This window comes from Oryza glaberrima, chromosome 11 (assembly GCF_000147395.1).
Source record: "Oryza glaberrima chromosome 11, OglaRS2, whole genome shotgun sequence".
Taxonomy (NCBI): domain Eukaryota; kingdom Viridiplantae; phylum Streptophyta; class Magnoliopsida; order Poales; family Poaceae; genus Oryza; species Oryza glaberrima.
Window position 1 is genome coordinate 17,363,004 of NC_068336.1, and position 23,751 is coordinate 17,386,754.

Genomic DNA, 23,751 nt, shown 5'->3' on the forward strand with positions numbered 1-23,751 from the left:
TTTCTAGCATAGTCCACGTTAATATAGATGTTAATAAATCTAAACACATATATAAATATCTAGATTTATTAACTTCTATATAAATGTGGACTATGCTAGAAAGTCTTGTAACTGAAACGGAGGAAGTATAAGTTATTTTATTGGTTTATATGCTTAAACTTAAGTATAATGGTGGAGTCGTACTTTCACTTCACATCAACGTTCTCTAATGTATAAGTCAATTTGTTGATTTATATGCTTACTTAAGTTTAATGGTGGAGTCGTACTTTCACTTCACAACAACGTTCTCTAACAATTCATGACCCCGAACACTGACAAAATCGTGGTGTTCCTACCCTTCTTCTAGTTCAGCCTCGCCTTGCCCGCCGACGATTTCCTCCAATATCTGCTTCACTTCTATGATATCAACATCCATCATCTCAACCCCAACTCTATCCTCCAAATTGCTATCTTCATTCATCTATGTGAGGCGTACTGCGGCATACCCCCACACTTTGCGTTCTTCCATTATCTCTACCAACTCAAGCCGCAGCAGGAGAAGAAGAATCCCATGGTGGTTTGATGCAGGGAGTAGCATCCAGATCCGGTCCGACCAGAAGCCGGAGTTCTTTGATCTCCCACTCAGATCCAACAACAAGGGCTAGCGCTCCAAGTAGTTTTATTGCTCCAACCTGCTGCCCGGTCTGCCCCCTTACATCGGTCATGAAACCGAGTAGCTTACTCGACGATACGCCGAAGGTACACTTGTCGGGGTTGAGTTTCGTCTTGAAGGCGCAAAAGCTGTTGAAGGTTTCTTCCAAGTCGGTGATGAGGTCTTCTTTTATTCGGGTCTTGATGACGGCGTCGTCTACATAGGCCTCCACGTTGCGTGAGTTGGTTGTGTAGGCACCTCTGCATTGTTCGTTGGTATTATGACTCTGACGTTCTTGAGCCCGAAGGGCATGGTGATGTAGCTGTAGGCGCCGAATTGAGTGATGAATGAGGTCTTGAGGCAGTTGTCTTCTTTAAGGGCAATTTGATGATAGCCCGAGTAGACGTCGAGGAAGGAGAGGAGCTTGCAGCCAGCTGTGGAGTCGACTACCTAGTCGATGCGGGGTAGACAATATTCCTGATATTAGAAATCATCTTTCTACTAGATCTAGTGAGCCCCATAAACAATATTGCCGATATTAGAAATCGACAATTGGCGCATCAGGTAGGGGGCCGCTCGATCATTTTTCTTTAGGAGGAGATGGCAACCCGTGGAGTCACCTGCGCGACAACCGCCACATTTTTTGCCACCACCCTCATCGCGCTAGGTTCCTTCATGTTGTCACCAACGACGTCGGCAAACTGGTCCAGATGACCCCCGGTGTGATCGGATGCACCCAAGCACTCCGCTTTCCTGCAGGTGCGGCATTTCGCTTCGACTCCTCAAGCCCGCATCATCATGCGTCCTGCCGTAGATCACGCGACCTCAGCTACCCTTTGGCATCAGCAACTTCATCACCATCATTGCTAAAACTGTCGCCGCCAAGATCCCCGTTAAGGATAGCAGGGAAGGCGCACCACTTCCACATCTACCTCGTGAACTCAAGTCCCGCTAGGTTGGGTTCCTCGACGAATTCGTGCGCCTCTTCACGAGAACTCTTCACGAGTTCGGGCCCCGCTAGGTTGGGTTCCTCGACGAGTTCCAGGAGCATCCCGACGTCACACCGCCCTTCACGAGACATCTTCGTTGTGATCCTCCTGGAAACGAAGGCCAAGAAGCAGGAGCGCGAAGAGGAGGAACGCCGCATCAAGTAACAACAGGAAGATCTTAGCTGGCACATAGAAGAACTGCGCCAGCGCGGCCGTTTCCAAAAATCGTTTCCAAAACCATTTAGGGAGTCAATTTGCATTGGTTTTAAAGTTAGGGGAGATGTTATATGCGGTTTTGTTGTTTATAGGGATGTGATTTAACAAGGCACATGAGGGATGTAAATAGACTAAGGCTATGTTCGCTGGCCATGGTGGGGAACCTTACCCTCCCGCACGGAAAACGGAATGATCCATTAGCGCATGATTAATTAAGTATTAGCTATTTTTTTCAAAAATGGATTAATTTGATTTTTTTAAGCAACTTTTGTATAGAAATTTTTTTTTAAAAACATACTGTTTAGCAGTTTCAAAAGCGTACATGCGGAAAAAGAGAGGGGTTGGGAAAATGGGCATCCGAACACACCCTAATTCCTTTCTCGTGATCGTTCGCTTGCCGTTATGCCACGCGTACGAGTCCCGTGACGTGCTGGCCCGCTACATGCCGGCCATGGTGCGGCTGGGCTGGGCCTTGGACAGTAAGGTGGCCTTGCGTGAAAAGATGTGGCCCCCATAATGGCCCAATTACCTTCTCCCCACCGCGGAGGGATTCACGTCATCGTCTTCGAGACTTCGACTCTCGACTCTCCCGGCGACGGCGACGGCGCCGCCGCCGCCGCCGCCGCGTACGAGTCCCGTGACGTGCTGAGCCCCCCCCTCCGGGTCGATCGGCTCTCTTCCCCGACCCGATCCACAGGGGGAGTCCGGCGTGAGAGAGGGGGAAACCCGGACGCGACCCGGCCTCGCCGCCAATCGTGGCCAGGAATTAGGGTTGGGTCCGTGTCGGGCTCGGGACTCCTGCCGTGCCGCTGTCTGACAAGTGACAACCCCAACACCGTCCCGGCTGCGGTCTCCTATCCTCCCCTCTCCCTCTAAAACATGCCTCGCAAGAAGCCAACTTCGCTTTCGCCGGGAACATCCCGGTTTCCTCCAAGCCCTGGAATCTACAAGTTTCGACCGGCTATCCTTTGGGACTCCGCGAGGCACAACAGATTCAGCGCACGCAACAGATTCAGCGTACTAGAAGCCATCAGCGACGAGGACGACGATTCGTTGACGGAGCGAGACTCCACCACTTCAGACAGCTGTGGCGAGGACAATTCGCGGAAAGACCCACCGCTGGTTTGCCATTACTTCTTCTCTGCATCAACTTATTTATCTAGGATTTACAAATTGTTTGTGGATGTGGCCTTATTGTGTGATTTTAGTGAATGAATTGCTAGCTTGTGATAATAGTAATGTTCTTTTTTTTTTCCTTTTCCTTATGCCAGAATTCTCTACTTCTTTTGGTGGCATATCATCAATTTTAATATAATGAATAATAAATAATATGGATGTTTTCAATTGTCACAGATGGAGGATGGAGAGATTGTGAATCCCTTGGTGAGGACATTGCTCGAGCTGTTCAGCGAGGAACAAATTTCTGAAATCCCACTCATGGAAACATATATTCGCAGATGTGTAAGTAACAAGTTTTATGCTAGATTGTGATGGGTAATGGAATCTTCTAAATCTTGTTCCACAACCGTGATGGAAACATATATTCAATCTTCAAAACCTGTGATGTTGTTTAATTATTTTTTTAGTTTTTAAGCTGGTAGATATATTTAAACTTGCACATTGACATGTTATATCCATGTATGGATTTCATCTTTAATGTATTATGTTTGTTATGTTATCCATGTATGACTTTCATCTCTAATGTATGTAATGTATTATGTTTGTTCTCCAGGGTATCAGTGAAGGAATGGGATCTCATCTTATTGAAGAGAATAACTTTCTCTTTGGAGCTTTCACTTCTATAGTGGCTTGTCCATGGTACTTGACAATGACATCATTTTTTTCTTTCATAACATGGTTTTAAGTTTGCTAAATATTATATTTTGTCACAGGATTAAAAAAGATACAGTACTGCTTTCCAGCATACTTCTCCGTTTATCAGAAATATGGAACCAATCAGAATGGGTGACAAATCTATTGGATTTTTTTGAAGATGCTCAGTTCAGGACATCTGTGTACAATGTTGTTGCATTTTTCGAGGATCAGCTCACAATGTCCACGACAGAAAATTCTAATGGAATCGACCATAAGGAGAAATTAAGCTATTCAACTTTGTTTGCCCTTCTTCCACTGTTACTTCCCTTACTCTTAAAGGTTAAAAAAACTAAATATCATACTTTTCTAAAATTGAGATTATAGCATACCGGAAGAATTTAGTTATTTGTAGTAATTTCATATTTATTACAACTGTTCTTTTTTTTTGCAGCTTCTTCAGTATGTGCATTCACTTTGGACGGATGAAGTTGCTTCTAACATATCAGAAAAACTTGAAGGAGCTAAATTTATTATACAAGCTGAGAAGCCATTTGGTATTATTGAAGAAACTACTGAAATGCTAGATATGAATGAGGAAGAGTTGCTGGAAAATGAGATAAGGAAGTGGCTAAAAAAGATTCGCCAAACTGGGTATGTTTTTTGCTAGCAATATTCACTGTTTATAGCATTCTTAATGAGTAGGTTCAATAAATATCATGCTGGGCTATTTAAAGTTACCACTTTAAAACTCTAGTCTGAATGCATATTACTTGGCAATAGATCCACAAAATCTAAAGTGAAGCTTCACTTTTGATTCTAATATATAATAATAGTTTAAGGTTACATTAAGATGTGATGGCAAGAAGTAATATCCCTTTCCAATATATTTTGGAAGTTATAGCTTCATTTGAACATTGTGCTATAATATCGGTTCAGCGAAAACTTCTATGATTTTTAAAGTAAAGAGATGTTTTGCTTGTCTATGTTATGTTTATTTTTTTTTATTTTTTTTGTGTTTACATAAATATTAATTTTATTATATTCTGTAGGTATAATGTCATAGGTATGTGTGCGTGTCTTGAGGGAGCATTTTATAAACTTTTGGACAACATTTCTGTTTGTGATGCCTTACTGAAGGACCTAGAAGTAATGGAGTTCCGTCATTTGACTATGCTTATTAAACATACAATTGTTCCGTTGGTGAAAAATTGTCCTGCTGAACTTTGGCTGAAGTGGATAGATATGATTTTACAGCCAGTGTTTCACTACTGTGATGATACATTAGATGGTTCATGGTGCAGTTTTTTGTACAAGGAAACAATGCTCGTTCCTGATAAATTCTGTCATATTTCTTTCACGGAAGAAAAGATTGAGGAATTAGGAAAGGATCATCTTTTTGAGGTGACTCGTGAAATATCATATATGCTTGCTGTAATGGCACTGCCTGAATTAAATGGTGGAATAGCAAATGAGCATCAATCTATTGTCAGCATAGTAGAAACATCTGCAGATTTGGAATCTACTTGTTCAAGCTCCCTTGTTGGGTAAGATGGTTTAACAGTAGCTTATAATTATATATTTTGAGATGTTATGTAGTTATTCTATTGTATTTTGGAAGTTAAAAGACAATGAAATTGTTTATTTTGCAGGTATCTCTTATACCATGATGATCTTAGACCTTCAATACTAAGGCTAATCAATAATATTATTGGCTATTGGAAAGATAGTGAAGCAAGGATTAAAGTTGTGTCATTTTGTCATATGCTGATCCAACTTGCTATTTCTACGCACAATGATAAACTTATATCTTTTGTTCAAGATAATTTAATTCCAATGGTTGTCCGATGCTTAATATTTGAGCCAATATCAAACAATAATGATCTTCTTCTTCTTTGTGAAGATGCATACCGCTGCATACAAAGAGAGGTAATTCATTAGCTTCTTGTAGTTCCTCCATTTTGGCAGGTGCCATTATTCGTTATCTTGGTTGATACATGAGAATTCTGTGCTTATTTTATAAGCAATGCTATATAAATATAATTATTATTAGTATTGTGCAATATTTTGACTGCTCCGATTGGCACAATGGTTTTTCCCTTTTCTTTTTTGGACAAAAATGAACCCTTTTATTGGACTCGAGTATTTGTTTATTTCAGGAATCAGTAAGGGAAGGTCAACATGATGGAAATACTGCAGAAATATTTGAAAACTGGTTGTCAAAGCAAATGATAGTGGCTCGTTATGTACACTCACCTCCTGATGAACTCGAAGACTTTGTGTGCATCTGGGAGGTATTTTGCCTCTTTTTTTTTTCTTTTTTTTTTTTTGGGGGGGGGGGGGGGTCTATGTTAATCCTTGTGATTTTAATTTTGTATGAAATGTTTTCCTTACTTGAACAATATTTTTCCCCCTCAAATCAGATTGAAGAAGAATTTACTGCTTATCTTCACACCTATACTGAAATGTTGCATAAAGTGGATGGAATCGGTGATACAATAGAGGTAAATTATTTATTTATCCACTCCCCCATAAAAAAAATTCTTTCAAGTGAAGAAATGAAAAAGTGAGTTGCATTTATAATGTTGGTGCAGTGGTAGATGTGGAATTTCAGTTGGGAAATTAACAGTTGTTGCTACGCAATGCTTTAAATCACTTCCAGCCTATTTTCTTTTCTTAATATTTAAGCGACTGTTTCCCACAAAATTTGAAAATAAACTAATGATATCCGTGTTATAAATTTATGTACATGTTTCTTTGGCACACGAGAAATCTTAAACTTGCGTATGTCTGATGTAACTATATATTTCTTATTTTTGGGAGGGAGAATTGAAGTCTGTTTACCTGTTTGCAGGATGTTTATCTTAGGTGTCCTATCCCATTTGTGTCCAAGCATGACAATAATTGTTGTCCAATTTCTAATTCATGGGCCATGTCATCTATGCTGTCAGTAAGTATATTGATGTACTTGCAAGTGTATCTGTGGGCTGCATACTGATTATTTATTTTGGCTCTTTCTGAAGCGTAAAATAACTTCAATGTATTGCAAGAGAGAGACTGAACAAAAATTCAAGTTTCTTTGTAAACTTATCACATTTAAACCCTACATTAAGGTATGTGTATTATCCATTATCCTTAGCAAATTAAGATGGTACTACACCTAGCAGAAACACCATAATGTATACGTACTTGGACATTTTACAGTGTTCTGGTTATGATGAGAGTGTGCAAGAGCTTGTGGATGATGATTCAGAGGTTTGGTCTGCACTTCCTGGATGTTGTAGGCAGGAGACACTTGAGGTAGGCATTTTGTCATGTATGTGCTAATGCTTAAATGCACTCTGTTGAATATTGGCCAAATTACTCTCCGCTTTCAGCTCTTTTGTAGAATATTAGATCCCTGGGAGCCTCAATTCCATCCTCTGATACGTGAGGTAATGATGAAAATTTACATGTTCTCTTTCTATTTATTCTTGAGTTTAACAAATTAAATGTGTCTTCATTGTGTAGGATGACAAGGAAATGCTACGTGAAATAGCTTACCTATTAACTTCCCGGGAAGATATTCATTGTGTGCAGGTATGCTTTACCTTTGAGTTTTTACGTTCTCAGGAACATATTCATTTTGTGCAGGTATGCTTTACCTTTGAGTTCTCATGCTCTTGAGTACTTAATGAAACTAGTGTTCTTCTCTGCAGTCCTTCCAGCCTGTCTCCAGCGACTTTTTGCTGCATTTACAACCTTATGCCCAGAATTATATTGAGGTCAAGAACGCAAGTTCTGGGGTATGCTATACAATCATATTAATACTAATGTCAAGCATATTTGTGCTTTTCATCAGAAAATAAACAATTCTGCTTAGATGCTATTCACTGTATATATTGTTATATCCTACTAGCTTGTAGCTCATGGGTTTTTTTTTTTTTTTTTTTTTTGTTGTTGCCGGCTTCTCTAGAAGCATTAAGATGATAGCAGTAGTAGCTTCAATGTTATTTGCTGGCAGATAGTTTGTAGTTAATAATTAAAAATCACCATATATGACCATCTGCTCAAGTACCATGTTCAGTTATTGGTTACTCCCCCAGTATGACAGGGTAAAAGAACAAATAAGGTTGCATGAAGCATTTGATACACATTTGGCCTCTGGTTCATTGGATGATCGTGTCCGTCAGATTAGTTCTTCAAAGGTTGGAAATATATTATAAACTTATTGTGCGTACAAAAACAGGACTACCACATTTTGCTCAACTGCTTATTAATTGTTGTACCTATGGTTCTCAGGATAATTTCGTGAAGATTATGCTTGATGATGATACTTTGCATAGTCAGTTTATAGATCTGGATTATGATCTCCTGAAATTGTCACATGAGGTGCTATTTTCCTGACATATTTTCCTTATTCACAAATTATTTCCTAAATATTTTCATGATAACTTTGTGCCCTTTTACAGCGACGAGCTAAACTTCTTAGTAAACAAGATCAATTATGCTTATATTACAAACACATGAAATGTGCTGTCGTAAATTTGCAGGTATGTGATCTATATGTCCTGCTTGTCCTTAATGTTCACTAAAGTTACCTCAAAGTTTTTTTTCCCCTCAAATTACTAGCATTCTTGTTGTTACTTAATCACGGAGTGAAGTTAATTTGTTAATTTGTATCGCTCTATGTATTTAACATGCTATAGCATCCTATCTATATGTTTCATTCTCATTTTTTTTTACTTGATACTGCAATATCGCATGACTATGTCGAAAGCTAAAAGCTGTTCCAAATGAGTTACCTGCTATATATCATTTGCCAAGTAGGCTATGCATTTCACTTTTGCTAACAAAAGAGTCAATGTAAAATTTGTGGTTGCCGTTTTCCATATAGTTTTTGAACCAAGATTCAAGGATCTAGTGGATAGTTTGGCATATTTTTGTTTATTTTTTTATTTGTATGATGTTTTCTATTTTTTTTAATTATTTTGGTGTAATAACGACACAAATTGTCTGTTGATGCCCATCGCTTCCAGGTTTAACACTTGAAAAACGTGTTGAAGCCAACATGCATTAATTTATGAAGTGACAACTATATGAGCTTGGATATGGTTTCTTAGCTAATTGTGATTGTATAAATTTTCAGCATAGAGATAGACTTGAAGTTTGATATGTGAGCTCGAGTCAGAAGGTTTCTTCCATGTGGATGATGATTCTATTGAATGGGTACTTATGGCACTAATAGTGTTTTACTTTTGCTTTATAGTGCATGCAAAATCAATAAACGCTTTATCTAATTCTATGTTTTATTTTTTATATGCTTGCATTTGTAGGAAAAGGAACACTTTTCAGAACTTGTGGACGAATTCAATGAGCATATTTTTGCTGGGATTCACCTTCCAAAATATTATGTTATTCGTGGAATTATGGTCTGATCTTTTCTCATGCCTCACCATCGTTTGTCTGTTAACTAAAATAGTGAAACCTGATTCAATGTGTTAAATATCAGGATTATCGGGAAATGTTACATATGAAGGATAGCACTTGGGATGATGCTTTCACAGTGGTAGGATATGCCATCTCCTTGAATTTGTGGATTTTCCTTGTGAAACAAGTCCATATTATCATTTATTGGTTTGTTTCAGGTTGTTGGTGGAGCATTCTGTAGATGGATGGAAGATCGTGATCTGGTATTGAAATATGCACTTCTCACAATTTGCCTATTGGTTCTATTGTATTTCTTTATATTTTATTCATGTCCGTTCATTTTGTCAGTTTTGGATGGAGACAAGATACTATAGGCATCGTTACTATGACATCATTCAAGAGCCTGTAAAAATGGTATTGACCCGCATTACCTCCATCTTCTTTCTTGCTCCAGATAACCTGGAGACACCATTCTAAATACTGGCAGGTTTTGGTCAATCTAATTGCTTTGTCAATGAACTTCTTATTTTCATGCTAAGGAAACATCCAAATTCTAGAAAAGAAAGACATTCAGAAAGTTAAAACGAAACTAAGAAATCATGCAGCATGGTCTACTAGGAAACAAGGCACATATGGTTTCCTGATCAGTTCTCATATTTTATTTTTATCTAAAATTTTGATCCTTGCCCAGATTCTTACTAGCTACTCCCTACATTCCCAAATATAAAGAATTTCTAGAATTCAAATTTTGTATGCAATATAAGCATGTCCCACACCTTAATTCCTGCTAAACAATCTAGAAATGCTTATATTTGGGAACTAACTCCTCACTGTTCAGAAATGCTGCCAAGGAAAATATCCTACTAGTTTCTATTCACATATAGATGCTATAATATTACTCTGCAGCAAGTCATACATAGTGTTTCATACCTTTGTTGGGCTAGATGTTAGGCAGAGAGTGATCTGGTATTGAAATGTGCCTTTGCTGTGCAAATCCTTCCTGCTTGACTACTTGTTGACCTTTAATTTAGAGGCAATCTAGCTTAAATACATACATGTGTATCCTAAGTTCCTAACATCACGTCACATTGTTTTCTATTAGATATGGAGGACTACAGGTGATAAGAATGAGATGATAGTTGGACACACTACAAGGTAGTTTGTGTTTTATTACTTTCCTTCTTTATTATTGTTACTATTGTATAATAATAAAGACTACCGATCCATCTGTAAGAACTTGCCAATTTCCATGTATATCTTGATTCAGGTTCTGCCCTTTTCTATTGATCCTATTATATAGACATGACATATTTGTATGCGAAGTCTTCAATTTATTTATATTATAATTTCCCGTCGTTTGTTTTGGTGTCGTAGCAGGATTATAGATGGCAACGGGGAATTCACCGCCGGGATGAACTAGACTTGGCTCAAGACTGCTGTAACACGAATTCAAGGAGTACCTGTCTGTCAATCTTCTAGGACTCTAGGGCGACAATAGTAGGCATACAAAGTTATCAACCAAACCACCATGGTTCCAGTCTCGCACACCAAGTTTTGTGATCACCTGGAATTAAGCAGAGCTGGATGCTTTTGATTAATCAAGTCCACCTGTACCACAAACACACTTGCACACATGTATATATCCTAATTTTCATCATGTTACCAGGCTACATTTTGACAGAAACACACACCCACAACTTGCAAAAAAGTGCAAGCAACATTGCCATGATGTTTTCTCTTACTTCTTTCCTTTTCAGGGTTTGCTTGGACTTTGCCATCACAGAAAAATACTCCCTCTATTCATTTATAAACTTACTCATGTTTAAACTTGAACTCCTTTTTTTCCAAAAAAAAGAATAAATCATAAACAGTTAAAATAATGCTATATTATTGAAATGTGTTACATCCTAAATATAAGCATTATGCTTTTGCTTATATATGCTTTTCCCATTACTTTTTTAAAAAATATTTCTGGTCAAAGTTTAAAAAGTGTTGGTCAATTGTGCCTTCTATAAAAGACCGGATGGTATATTAAATATTTTTTAGACAAAAGGTCCAATAGCCTGCCTTTTGTACTATATTTTCCCACGGTTGTTCGATACGTACTATATTAAATTTTGGTTATTGGATATGGTGCTAAACTTTATATTTTGGGTGACCGGCCTATATTTTTTGCAATTTTCTATTAAAAAAGTATTATTTCTAAAAAAAATCCACAAAGTTAACCAATAGTTCTAAATTTCCTATTTCGATCGAACAGCAATGAATATGCAGGGTGGGGTGTTACCAGCTCTACAGGTCACAGGCAATAAATATTACTGGAATTATAATTCATCCCAGCTATTCCTTAATGTCAGTAGATTGAGAATTTATGTCTCCATTATGCAAAAAATTCGAGACATAACCAATGGCATTTGCATCAGAGAAATTTAAGAGCAATGCAGGGCATCGCACTCTCAGATAACATTCACATCAAATAAAGTGAAAGAGTGAAGCAGGACATCACAATCTCAGAAAACATTTAGATGGAAGAAAGTGAAAATAGTGATGCAGGGCTTCACATTCTCAGGAGACAAAGATCTGTGGGCTAATTCAGATGAACTCATGGACACCTGTAAAAATGTGATCTTGCAGCAAATAGAATAGGGAAATTTTCATGAGACAGTTCAATCCGTTCATAGAGTTGCATCGTCACGTTAATAAGCACACTTAATTAAACATCCACACTTCAACCACACACATGTTCAGGTCCAGAAGGACGAAGCCTCACATTGCAGACAAGCTTAATACTAATAGCAGCATATCTTATCAGAAGAGACCAAAAGTCTCATTCAGGAGGGTCCTACAGATGCAAGCACCATCATCTTACTTGCCATCTTCAACCTACAAATGGAATTTATAAGTCAGGCTCCATTGAAATCACAAAAAAATAGCAATCTTAATGCAGGCGAAATGATGAAACCGAGCGAACGTTCTTACCGGTTCAGTAACCACAGCAACAAGCGAAGAAGCATGATCTGAATACTGCTAACAGTCCTCACCACCATCTGTAAACAAAAAAAATCAGACTGAGCATGCATGTTCTTGTAGTGGAAAAAATATCTAGACGCACAAAATTAGAAGGTTCAGTTTGTCAGTCACAAACCTTGCAGAGAAGCCTTCAGGAAAGCCTCATCTTCAGGGAACAGCTGCAAATTCTGACTTGAGCAGGAAATCAATAGCAGCATCCTGGAAGTCCAGTAAGCTGCCAACTTTTACGAGCTCGGCAAGTGAAGGTATCTGATCTGCCATCTCAAAGAGCAATCCTCGAGATATCTCTTCTGAGAAGTATGTCGCAAACTCGATCTTCTCTTTGTAACCAGCTGCATCACGGCTTCTCTGCATGTACAACTTGTAGTTGTCCCTTTCCCACCTGAGCATTCGGCTGGCCTTCACATCTAGAGCCCTTCCTGACGACAGGCTTACACTGTAAGCAACCGTGATGGGCTCGTCAGTCTCTACGACAGTCACATTCAGAAGCCAAGAAACCATCTTGTGCCTCTCTTTGGTTGAAATATCAAGAGCTGGATCAGCAAGGAAAGCCAGGACTAATTGGAGCAGACCAGCCTTGATCACCATATTCAGGCCAACAGTTTTCAAACTGCCACTTCCCAAGGTGAAAGAATCATTCTTTCGAACAACTTTTGATATAGTCCCAACACCAATGCTACTGTATATGTTGTTGAGCCTTGCACAAGACATGGAAGGTATGCTTGATGAAGGATACCAGATGAAAACTGCTTGCTGAGAAAGCTTGCTGAACAAATCTTTGAGCAGTAGATCATCAGGAATGAACACATCCTTCTTGGTTGATAAAATGATCTTCCCATCTGTACAAACAGGGACCTTGATACAACCAGAGAGAAGTTTATTCATGTTCTGCCCCCAGTTTGTGGCAATGAACTTCCAGAAAGCAGAGCAGTCAGCTATAGATAGCTCACTGACCGAGCTCTCCCATGTGCTCCACAGCTTGCAGTAGTCTTCAGCACTAGGGCCATGCCTCACACCAAGAAAAACTGAAAAGTAGTCAAGCAATTTCTTGTTATAATATTTGTCCAAAACATGCAGGTGCGACGTGAAAAGATTGTCCCTGTCATGAAGAACACAACTCGGTGCGCTCACCCATTCTCCACTATCACTTCCATTTGGTAACCAAACCCAGTTGCTAGTTTTATTTTCAGGCTACCAATTGCAATCCATCAGGTACATGTATATCCTGGAAATAGTAGCACTGTCTTTGTGGTTCCTTAGATGCCGAGCAACAAGATCATGCCCACGTTTAATATATAACTCCAATTTTCATGAGTACATCTTTGAATGAGGCTATCTCTGAACCATAGAATGCTTCATCGATGAAAGGGCCATCTTCCTTACAGATGCAAGTACACTTTGGATCAAAAAGGATACACTCATCAGGACATCTGTATCCAATGGTTGTCTTCAACCACTCCTTGCTGGCGATGTTCTCGCAGAAGCCCTTGGGTAGTGCAGCTGTAGATGCCAGGTAGATACGGATGCACTTGAGAAGTGCCAAAACGGTAGCTTTGGACAGTGGATCATTGGGAATGTTGAGACCTGTGATAACAAACCTAGAACCAAATTTCACTTCTACAATAACACCTAACTCCTTGAGCACATCTTTATAACCATGTATCTCCTTGCCTAAACCATGCTGTGAGTCACTACCATCTATGAAAGGTAAATTTGCTATGGGTGACAGAGACTGCCATTCTTCATTAAACAAGATTGCATCTTTGGGAGCTTTGAATCCAATTGATGTGGACAGCCACTTCTCCGTGCGCATGCAGTTGAACAGCTCAACAGGCATTGAGCTGTGTTCTCTAAGTTGCCGATAAGATGCTAGAAGAGCAAGAATATTTGCCTTTGTAAGTGCTGACTTCGATACCATCTGCTTGAAAATATCAGCTATAGCCTTCGACGCCTCCTCAAATCTTGTGATCAATCCAGTCTTTTTCAGCTCTTCTTTGTATGAACTAATCTTGCTCCCATAAAATCCAAAATCTATTACTGGAATCCCGTCGAAGACCTTTACAAGGCATTCCCATTCAGGGTCCACAAAGAAAGATTTGTTCGGAGCACAGAATCCCATGTTGGTCCTCACCCATTTCAAACCTCTGAGCTTATTTAAAAAATCATCACATGACCTCACATGCCGGATGCACTTGAGGATTAATATTGTAGCTTCAGGAGTAATAGCAGTCGAACTGAACTTGAAGTTGTTGATGACAAGATTGTAATTATCTTTAAATCCAGCAAGAACACCAAGCAACTCAAGCTCTTGTATATAAGAAAGGATGGCCTCGCCATAGAACTTCACATCAAGAAAGGGCTGGTCACTGATACGTGATGCCACTTCCCAGACTGAATCCTTTATGATACAATCAGCAGGAGACTTGTAGCCAAGATCAGTCTTCATCCATTTCCCATTTTTGACACTGTTGATCAGCTCACTTGGAGAAAGAACCTTCTCTCGCATAAACCTAATCAACCGAAGCAATGAGTACACATTCTCTCTGGTGAGCATATTATTTTCAGCCATAGACATGAGGCGGTCGCCAATATAAGCGGATGCCTCCCGAAATTCAAATCTCACACCAATCGCCTGGAGTTCCTTCTTGTACTCTTGCAACTTGTTTCCATAGAACTGTTGATCAATCATTGGTATATCAACAAAGGAAGATCCAGTTTGCAAAAGGCTTCCCCACTCTGCTCCAGATAAAAATGATTCGTTGGGTGGTTTGTACCCAACTGAAGTCTTCAGCCAACTTCCCTGTTTTATACAAGCCAAGAATCGAGCTGGTAATTGTAAACCTTTTGAATTAAGATTTCTTATCCACTCCAATAACAAAATTGCATTGTCCATTGTTAGAGGTGATGAGACAGTCGGAAAACTTGCATCTGGTGGGTTTATGAATGGCACATCTGAGGCCTGCAGCTGTGTCTTGAGGAATGCCATGAGCTGGTCTTCAGATGTGCACTGCCCAGCAAAATAGTTCGCTGACTTGTAATCTGATGACAATTCAACATACTTTTCGTTCCTCCATGGGTTACTGCCCATTAATCCAACCCACTTGCTACCCTTGGCAGGAACTAGGATGCCTTTTCTTGCCGCAATGACACTGCCATAGTTGTCAATTACAGGCATAGCCTGCAACAGATCTGACAAGTCGTAGCTTTCTATGTATTTCTTCTGTGTTGAGTGATACAGAAAGTGAGCAAAAGCAATTACAGGCCTCCTATCAGAACCCAAGGAATCAGCAATTAACTGTGCATAACTGTTGACTGATACAAACTCCACTTTTGCATAATTCTGAAGCCAATTTGTCACTTTTGTCTTCTGTGAGAAATCTTTCAGAGCTCCTTGTGTATTGGGAGGCAAAAAGAGCCGGCTTGAAGACGGAAACTCCTTGTTCCAACTGATCAGCCATGATATATACTTATCAGAAGCAATGCATAATTTATCACGATGTTGACTAGCCGTTGATAAGCTCCAGAATGAGAGAACATCATGCCTGTTGACATACTTCAGTAAGGGAATGGAAGACATGTTTGTGCCGGAGAAACAGTTTTGCCAATTGTCTGCAACAAAAGATATAATTTCCAGGTAAAGCTGTTCGGGCACCTCGTTCACAAGATTAGATCCTTCAATACATTTAGCATACCATTCAGGATTCACACCTTTGATACCAAGAAATTCAAGCACGCTGTTATATGCACTCTTATCAAAATGAGAGCTGAGAATGTAGGTACCGTGAGTAGAGAGATTCTTCAGATCCACTCCGGATTTCTGTGCTTTGCTGAGGATATCCCAAAAGTCTGGTTTGAGCCTCCCAACAACAGCAGGCTTGCAAAATATCTTCTGTGGAGTGTAAGACTCGCATGGTACAATATCCTCAGCTAAAACCTTGTCTTTGATGCCAGACCTAACTGGCTCCAGCAATGGTATCAGTGAAGAACCAACTGGCAGGAAGTTGAACATGGACGACAGTGACATTGATGGGGCATCAGCTCCCGACTTCACTAGTGCAACAAAAGCATTCAGAAAAGCACTTGGGACACACTCAAGAATTCCCTTGTTCCAAGGACTATCAAAAAGTATTGCCTCTCTTGAAGATGCGAGGAGGAAGTCTGCCTGAATGATGAAAGGGAAGTTTGTAACCATCTCAGCGGGAAGAAATGCATAGACACCTGGCGACAGTTGCTTCCCGCGAGATAGGCGCTGCCCATGCGGAAAGGCCAGGGTGATGACCCATTCATCAATTTCAGCGCGCTTGTCCACTCTATTCTCTGGCTTGACTGGGAACTTCTGCCTCCACATATAGTAGCCACACTCTTCCTCTCCTTTCCCATTCTCTAAAGCTGATAAATGGAGTGTGTAAGACTCTGCATGCATGTTCTTCCGTTCTTGGAAATTCTTTTCACTAGATATTGAAATCTCACTAACAGTGCTGCACTTTGGATTGACATTCTCTTCCTTAACAGAAAGTTGCCTGATCTTTGACAGAAACAACAGCATTTCAGGATGCATGCTTGACAGCTGTTTCTTCACTGAATAAACTTTCTCACTCTTCAGAGGTAATATGATAGTTGTTGTAGGAAGTACTTTGGATGACCCATATATTGTTCTGATGTCTGAAAGACTAGGTCTGGATTCAACCCACTCAGGCACAATGTATCCAATACCACATTCAGCACAAGGTTTCTCATTGAACTTAATCTGATAGCCATTACTGAATATATGGGGCTGGCTCGATATCAGGAAGACACTCTTGAACCCAATACCTGAATAAAGAGCAATGTCATGTTATAACTTCAAAACATTCACACTAGCTACGAATCATTAACAAAGTATAATAATGTATTTGACCAATATCTTCTAGTACCACTGCTAAGTTGCATGTTAAAAGAGTAACTTTGCTTGTGTACATCCTGGATGCAGAAACTGGAGATATAATTCATCTCCTTTATCTAAACAAACGGACAGAAAATGTGTGCATACAGTATCAAAACCTAATTTATGATGAACTACCCTATCTTGGTTCAACAGGTCAATTAAATTAATACCATAACCTTATAAAATCACTACACCTTATCAACAGGAACAATCAGAGGGACCTCACCATTTTACATGCCCATAATTACTACCCATAGAGAACGTGCAAACATGGGACCCTCTACTTCTCCATGCCTAAAGTGTGTGCACTACCTTACATGCCTATGAGGGATCGCTGAAGAACCAAACTTTTCCATTGAGGAAAATAAGAATGCTCAAAGAAGTGATCAACAAAAAAGTGATGAAGGTTGTACCCAGCACAATCTCAACTTAGGTTAAGCTCAATAGGATTTAGGCTTCAAAATGGTTTTGCCTATTTGTGGACAATCCAGGCACGCAATGCAGACCTCAGGTATACTCATTGTGTAAAATTGACAGGATTGCCAAATACAACAGCAAAAGCAAGAAATTTATACATTGACAATTATTTAGAAATAAAGTAATAATCATATAGGGCTCCACTATATTGTAAGATACAAAGAAGATTTGTAGTACTAAAGCAATATATGATAAATGATCTGTTCATATTCAAAAAAAATGTGGGTATGAAAGTATCAGTCAAAAAACAAGCCCTCATCTCCTTCACAGAATGTCAAAACTACTGGCCATTTTTTTAATCAAAAATTGCCTTTGGTTAAGCCATCAATTTCATCTGTACACTGTTTGTTTACCTCCTCATAATATTCAAAACATATCTTGGTCCCACATATCATAAACTGGTCATATTCAGCATTGTCTTCATAATATGAAAACATTAAGAATCTGTTCAAAAAAATATATATGAAAACATTAAGACCCCTAAGAAGTCCTTTCCAAGAAAATGCAGAACCAGGGTATATTTGTGTTTAAGACTTTGACAATAATTCTAGTGCATAACCAAACTGCAGTATCAATGCAATTCATCATCCACCCAAAACATGATTAGAAAAAATAAATTCTGCATTAGTGAATGAAATGGTCAGACCGGTGAAAATCGCCTGCCGTACTTTTCCTCATAAAAGAAAAATACATATAATAGTCCTGGAGTTACCGACTTTTAACTAGCACCTAGATCCAATCATCATTCTTTTTAACAACCCCCAGAAAAATTAAAGCCATTCTGCATTCCATTTAAGTTGCAGCTATCATAGTGCTTAAAAAAGAATGGCTCGAACTAATATTGATTAAATCAAATTAAACAAATAACAAAGTAAACAAGATTCTAACTAGCTATGAAGAACACGGAAATTATGGTGAGTTCCAAGAATTTACCTTTCTCTCCAATGTAGCCTTTATCTCTATTACCCTTTTTCGTCGACTTCCCCACACAAATAATGGATTCTATATTGGCTGGGGAGAAGCCCTTCTCATTGTTGAAAATGAGCAAAGTAGCTGATGCGCCAGATCCAGTAATATCATTCGACGTAACCAGAAACTCCAATGAAGGTGCTACTCCAGAAGGGTACTCGTTATCTTCAGCATTCTATTTATGAAACAAGGAAATATTAAAAAGACATGTAGTTATAGCATTTTACTAAGGATACATGAAAAGCAGAATAATACACGACTTACAGAGCAAGAAGGTCACTTGCTAAAATGATAAAAATTTGTTGGCTTAATAAGATATGAGAAACAAGCAAATATATAGGCTCACAAGTTCAGGTTACAGCATTTAAACACAGCATTGACATCAGACTTTCCCACCACATTCATAAGGAATGGAAGATTCATGCATTATGTGTGTGGTACCATATGACGACAATAATTCAAAAGGGTAAAAACAAGATCACAGAATTTTGGATATACTACATCATTCATACGCAATCAAGACTCTCACAGAAAAGAAATGCATTTTCAAGGCTATATGCCATCCATCTCGGCAAGGGCAATAAATCCCAACTATTAACCCACACACAAGCTCATCCAATTCATGGTTTTTGAGGTTTGCTTCAGTTAACCACACCACACAGGTCTTGTTGATCCATCAGAGTTTCACCAAAAACACAAAATTCTGTGTGATTCCCCCCTGAGACGAACAGGTGGGCCCCACCTGTCAGCCCCAAAAGCCGCCTCCTCTTCTCCTTCCTCCTCCATCCACCATCAGCTGGAGAGACAAGTAGATCAAGCTGAGAGGCAGCTCTGGCGCGACGATGGCCGCCGACACCGACATAATCCGCGCGCACCGGCACCGCTGGGCGCTGGAGATCGATGGCCCCGCGGCGCTCCATCGATCGATCCCCGACGAAGACGCGTGGAGAACGCTTAGTGGTTGCGGCGGCGTCACCCAGATCTGATCGGGACAGAGGTCGACGACGGAGGTGACGATGGCCATGGCGGCGCTGCCATTGTTTGCTCTGCCGCTCGCTCGAGCTCTGAAGAGAGTGAGGAAGAAGAAGAAAAGGGAAGAGGGGAGATTGACAGGTGGGGCCTACTTGTCAGGAGATAAGTGTAGTGTAATACACAATTCATCACGATGAAAAGCCACATGTATATAAAAATCCATTTGTTATCGGTATATATTTAATTAAATCCAAAGTATTTTGTCTCAAGACTAATCTCTACTTAAGAACCTAAATATAAATGTTTCTATTTCAGAACAAATACATTTGCTACTCCGTTGATCCCATTCTTTCTATGCAACTGACATGTGGGTCCATATGTTTACATCAAGCCAGCCAGTAGGTTCATATATAGGGCGTAATTCCATACATTGAGACCAAATGAAAGAGAACTTTTTACTTGTATGAATCCTAGTTTCTACTTTGGCCACATTTAGATATAATAGAGAGTTCATTGAATATTTCTTTTCTTTCTAGACTTATCTTTTTATTGTGTAAAATGCATTCACACAATGTTTTAAAAAAATCTACGTCAAAAGTTTACAACATAAAGTCTACGCATAAAAAATTATCACATATAAAGTTGCACACTATATCTAGATTTATCCTCAGGATTTAATTTTTTTGACGAAAGGAGTATATGTAAAGTTCTCAAACTAAAAGTTTCTATGTATAATGTTAGTATATATAAAGTTAATATGGATAAAGTAGTGTGCATGTAGTGTTGTAGTGGCTGAGTTCTTTCCCCAATTTTCCTAACTCATCTTCCTCATTTTTCACGCACACGCTTTTTAAGCTGCTAAACGATACTCCTATGTTTTGCATAAAAAAATTATGCAAACGTTGTTTTAAAAAATCATATTAATCTTTTTTTAAAAAAATAATATATACTTAATTAATTATAAGAAAATGTGTCATCCGTTTTACGTGTTTACATGCATGGGCCGAACACAGCCCACTTAAGTAGGCTATAGGCCTCTACTAAATGAGAACGATTTTGCTAAACATCTCCCGCGTGAATTTTTTTCCTGGCATTTGACCTTTTTTTTGCCACATGATCTTTGCGCCAAGATTTGTGCATCAATTGCCGTGGATGAGGTCGACAGGGAGTCAAGGTGTGTTAGTCTTGCCGTGTGAATAAAATATGTGAAGTATGTAATTTTCATATGTAAAATTAAGAAATATCTCTATGTTAATTTACATGTCAAATTAAGTACTAATCGATACAACAAATTTAACATATCTTAAACATCTAAATAAAAATTGATTTCTTTAACCATTGAAAAATTAAGACATTTGAAACTAAAATAAAAAATAAAAAAATAAAATTACAGTCCTATATAACTAAAATTATATTTGTAAATTTAGTTAATTTGACATGTAAGTGCACTGTAATTTTGATAAAAATAATTTGTAAGTAAATATGTACTTATTAAATTCTTTAAAATATAAAATTACAGTCCTATATCACTAAAATTACATTTGTAAATTTAGTTGATTTGACATGTAAGTGCACTGTAATTTTGGTAAAAATAATGTGTAAGTTAATATGTATTTGTTATTTTTCTTTCGTAGTCCGTTGGATGTAAATACGAGGGTAAAGAAAATTTAGGTGATTTTTAATTAGAAATCACTCGATAAATGGATAGATGCTCTCAATGAGAAAGGAAAAAAGGACTAGAAAAGGCTTTAATTAGCTAGTGGGCTCGGGATGTTTTTGCACGTACGTGGACCATGTTGTGGGTTAGCTTAGCTAGAGCAGGGACTCGTGGATCACAACGCTTTGTGTCTCATGCACGACCGAATACGCGACGAGCAGAGAAATAGGTCTTTGGCTCTCGATGCCCTCAAGACCCGCCCTCCCAATCGCGCGTCTCCAGACGCACGCGATCACTCGCGTACTAGACTCACACCCACCAGCAAGATAGACGGATTTTTTTTAAGTTATTACTATACTAGAAAAAAATGCATTACAATAGGTGAAGGTTATTTTAATCTTATTATTGTTATGCGGTTTAGTTAAGGTGAAATTCACTGTTGGAATTTGCTTGATATATATTTTTCTAAAAAATCATGAGCTGCAATCAAGAGCCCGATCATCTTAAATTAGCATGCGAATTTTTTAAAGAGATATCTTATACAACTCATGTATTTTCAAAAGTGAACGAATTTAAAACTCGACTCAAATACGAATCTGTATTTCCAAAATCAAACAAACTTAAAAACCAATTCATATACGAATGATGTACCAAAGTACCGGCAAAAACATTTTTATTTTTTATAATAGTAGAGATTCACAAATTAAACTAAGCAACCAACAAATACATCTTTTTTTTGACACCCAAAAAGGTGGAACTAAATAAATTAATCATGCATGATGCCATCCGGTAGATCAGTACAAAAAAAAATTTTTACAAGTCCCAAAAAAGAATCAAGTTATAGCATTCACAAAGAAAAATTAATTGTTGTGATATGATCTCCATGTGTAAAAATAATCTAAATGTTTAGGAAGGGTACTGAGATCCTTAGCCAGATCGACGATACTACTTGTTGTGGCAAGACAACGAGAGTGATCGGTCGAGTTGCATACTCTCTCTCCGTTTTTCAAATATATAATATTATTGGCTTTTTCTTATATGTTTAACTATTTATTTTTTCTTAAACATAAAAAATAATAATTTGATAAATCGAAGTCACAACAAAATATATACAAATATATATATATTTTTTATTAAATAAAACGAATGTTGAAACAAATCTCAAAAATCGACAACAACATCGTATATTAAAAGACGGAGATAAGATAGTATGTTCTAACTCGAGAAGAGCAACAAACAGATCAACCCTTTGCAGTAGTCCAGTACTTAGGATAGTAGTAGTAATAGTTTAACTCGAAGAGCCTGTGCATGCAGAGATACAGGACGATCGAGCGAATTGAGAGTGAGAGTGAGAGAGAGAGAGAATGGTGAGAGCTGATGGACCTGGACGAGCTCCATGAGGAAGTGGACGTCCTTGGAGTAGATTTCCTGGCTGAGGTAGATGACGGCCTGGTGCATGTCCTCCGCCAGCGGGTTCCTCTCCCCGCGCCCGATGAAGAACCGCTCGCGCCGGATCCTCTCCACGTGCTCCCGCGGCGCCTCCGCCGCCGCCGCCGACGACGACGACGACATCGTCTGCACGTACGGCGCGCGGTGAAGTTCGTACGTACGTACAGCGGGGGCGCGCAGAAGCAAAGCGATGGGGGTGAAGACGAACGATGGATCGGAGAGGAGCGATGGAGAGATGGTGATTTGGTTGGGTGGCGATCGAGGGGAAGATGGCTTTCTTGGGCTTCCTTCGCCGGTTTTATTATGGTGAAGTCTCTCGGTTGACTGTTGAGTGTTAACACTACCCCCTTCGCCTTCCTCCTGCAGTACTGCAAAAGTGCAAACCCCTTCCTCTTCCTGCTTTTATTTATTTCTCATAAGTACGTGAGCTTATAACTTATGAGTGCTTCTATAAAAAATTGAATTTCAAGTTTCAAATTTTGGCAGGGCAAACGATAGGATGCTTTCCTCCTGTTTTATTTTTCTCATGGGGCAATTTCGTTTATGACCCCACTTTAGTATCCAATATTGATTCTACCCCTACTTTTTAGGGTTTTTGTTTTTGCCCTACTTTTTAGGGTTTTTGTTTTTGCCCTCACTGTTTTGAACCGAACAAATTTTTTGCCCCTGTTTTGGATGGAGAAGTTAACGGTGTTAAATTCTTGTCAAAAGGACATTTATACCCTTTCATATCTCTATTCATTAGTTGTGTTTTTGCCCCCATTTTATGCATGGCTTTGGAAATTTAAATTCTTGGCAAAAGGACATTTAAATGACCCACACTAACATAACAATTTGCACAGATTCTGAATTTGATGGAATTTCTACAAAATTTCAGCAGCATTTTGACAAATTGAACAAATTTTTGATAAAATTTCAACAACATCTCGGCACCATCTCCAAGCCCCCTGCAGGTCGCCACCTGCCCGACGCCCGCCGTCGCCTGGTCGCCGCCCGGCCGACACCGCCAAGTCCGGATGCCGCCGCCGCCTAGCCGACACCTGCCGTCGCCTGGTCGCCGCCCGGCCGACGCCGCCACATCCGGATGCCGCCGACGCTCGCAGTCACCTGGTCGTGGCCTTGGCCTGCGAGCAGCCGCCATTGTCGTCGCGCGCGGTGGGCGGCGAGCCGGGGGGGCTTGTCCTCGCGTGTGCCGACCTCGTCCACCGGGGGGATC

At 39.3% G+C, this 23,751-nt stretch overlaps 2 pseudogenes; one reads left to right on the forward strand and one right to left on the reverse strand.

The window, feature by feature from the left end:
• The first annotated feature begins 2,392 nt into the window (after positions 1 to 2,392).
• LOC127755618 (uncharacterized) lies at positions 2,393 to 10,837 on the forward strand (annotated as a pseudogene).
• An 894-nt stretch (positions 10,838 to 11,731) lies between these two features.
• Positions 11,732 to 22,891, reverse strand: LOC127754547 (uncharacterized; annotated as a pseudogene).
• Between the last annotated feature and the right edge of the window lie 860 nt (positions 22,892 to 23,751).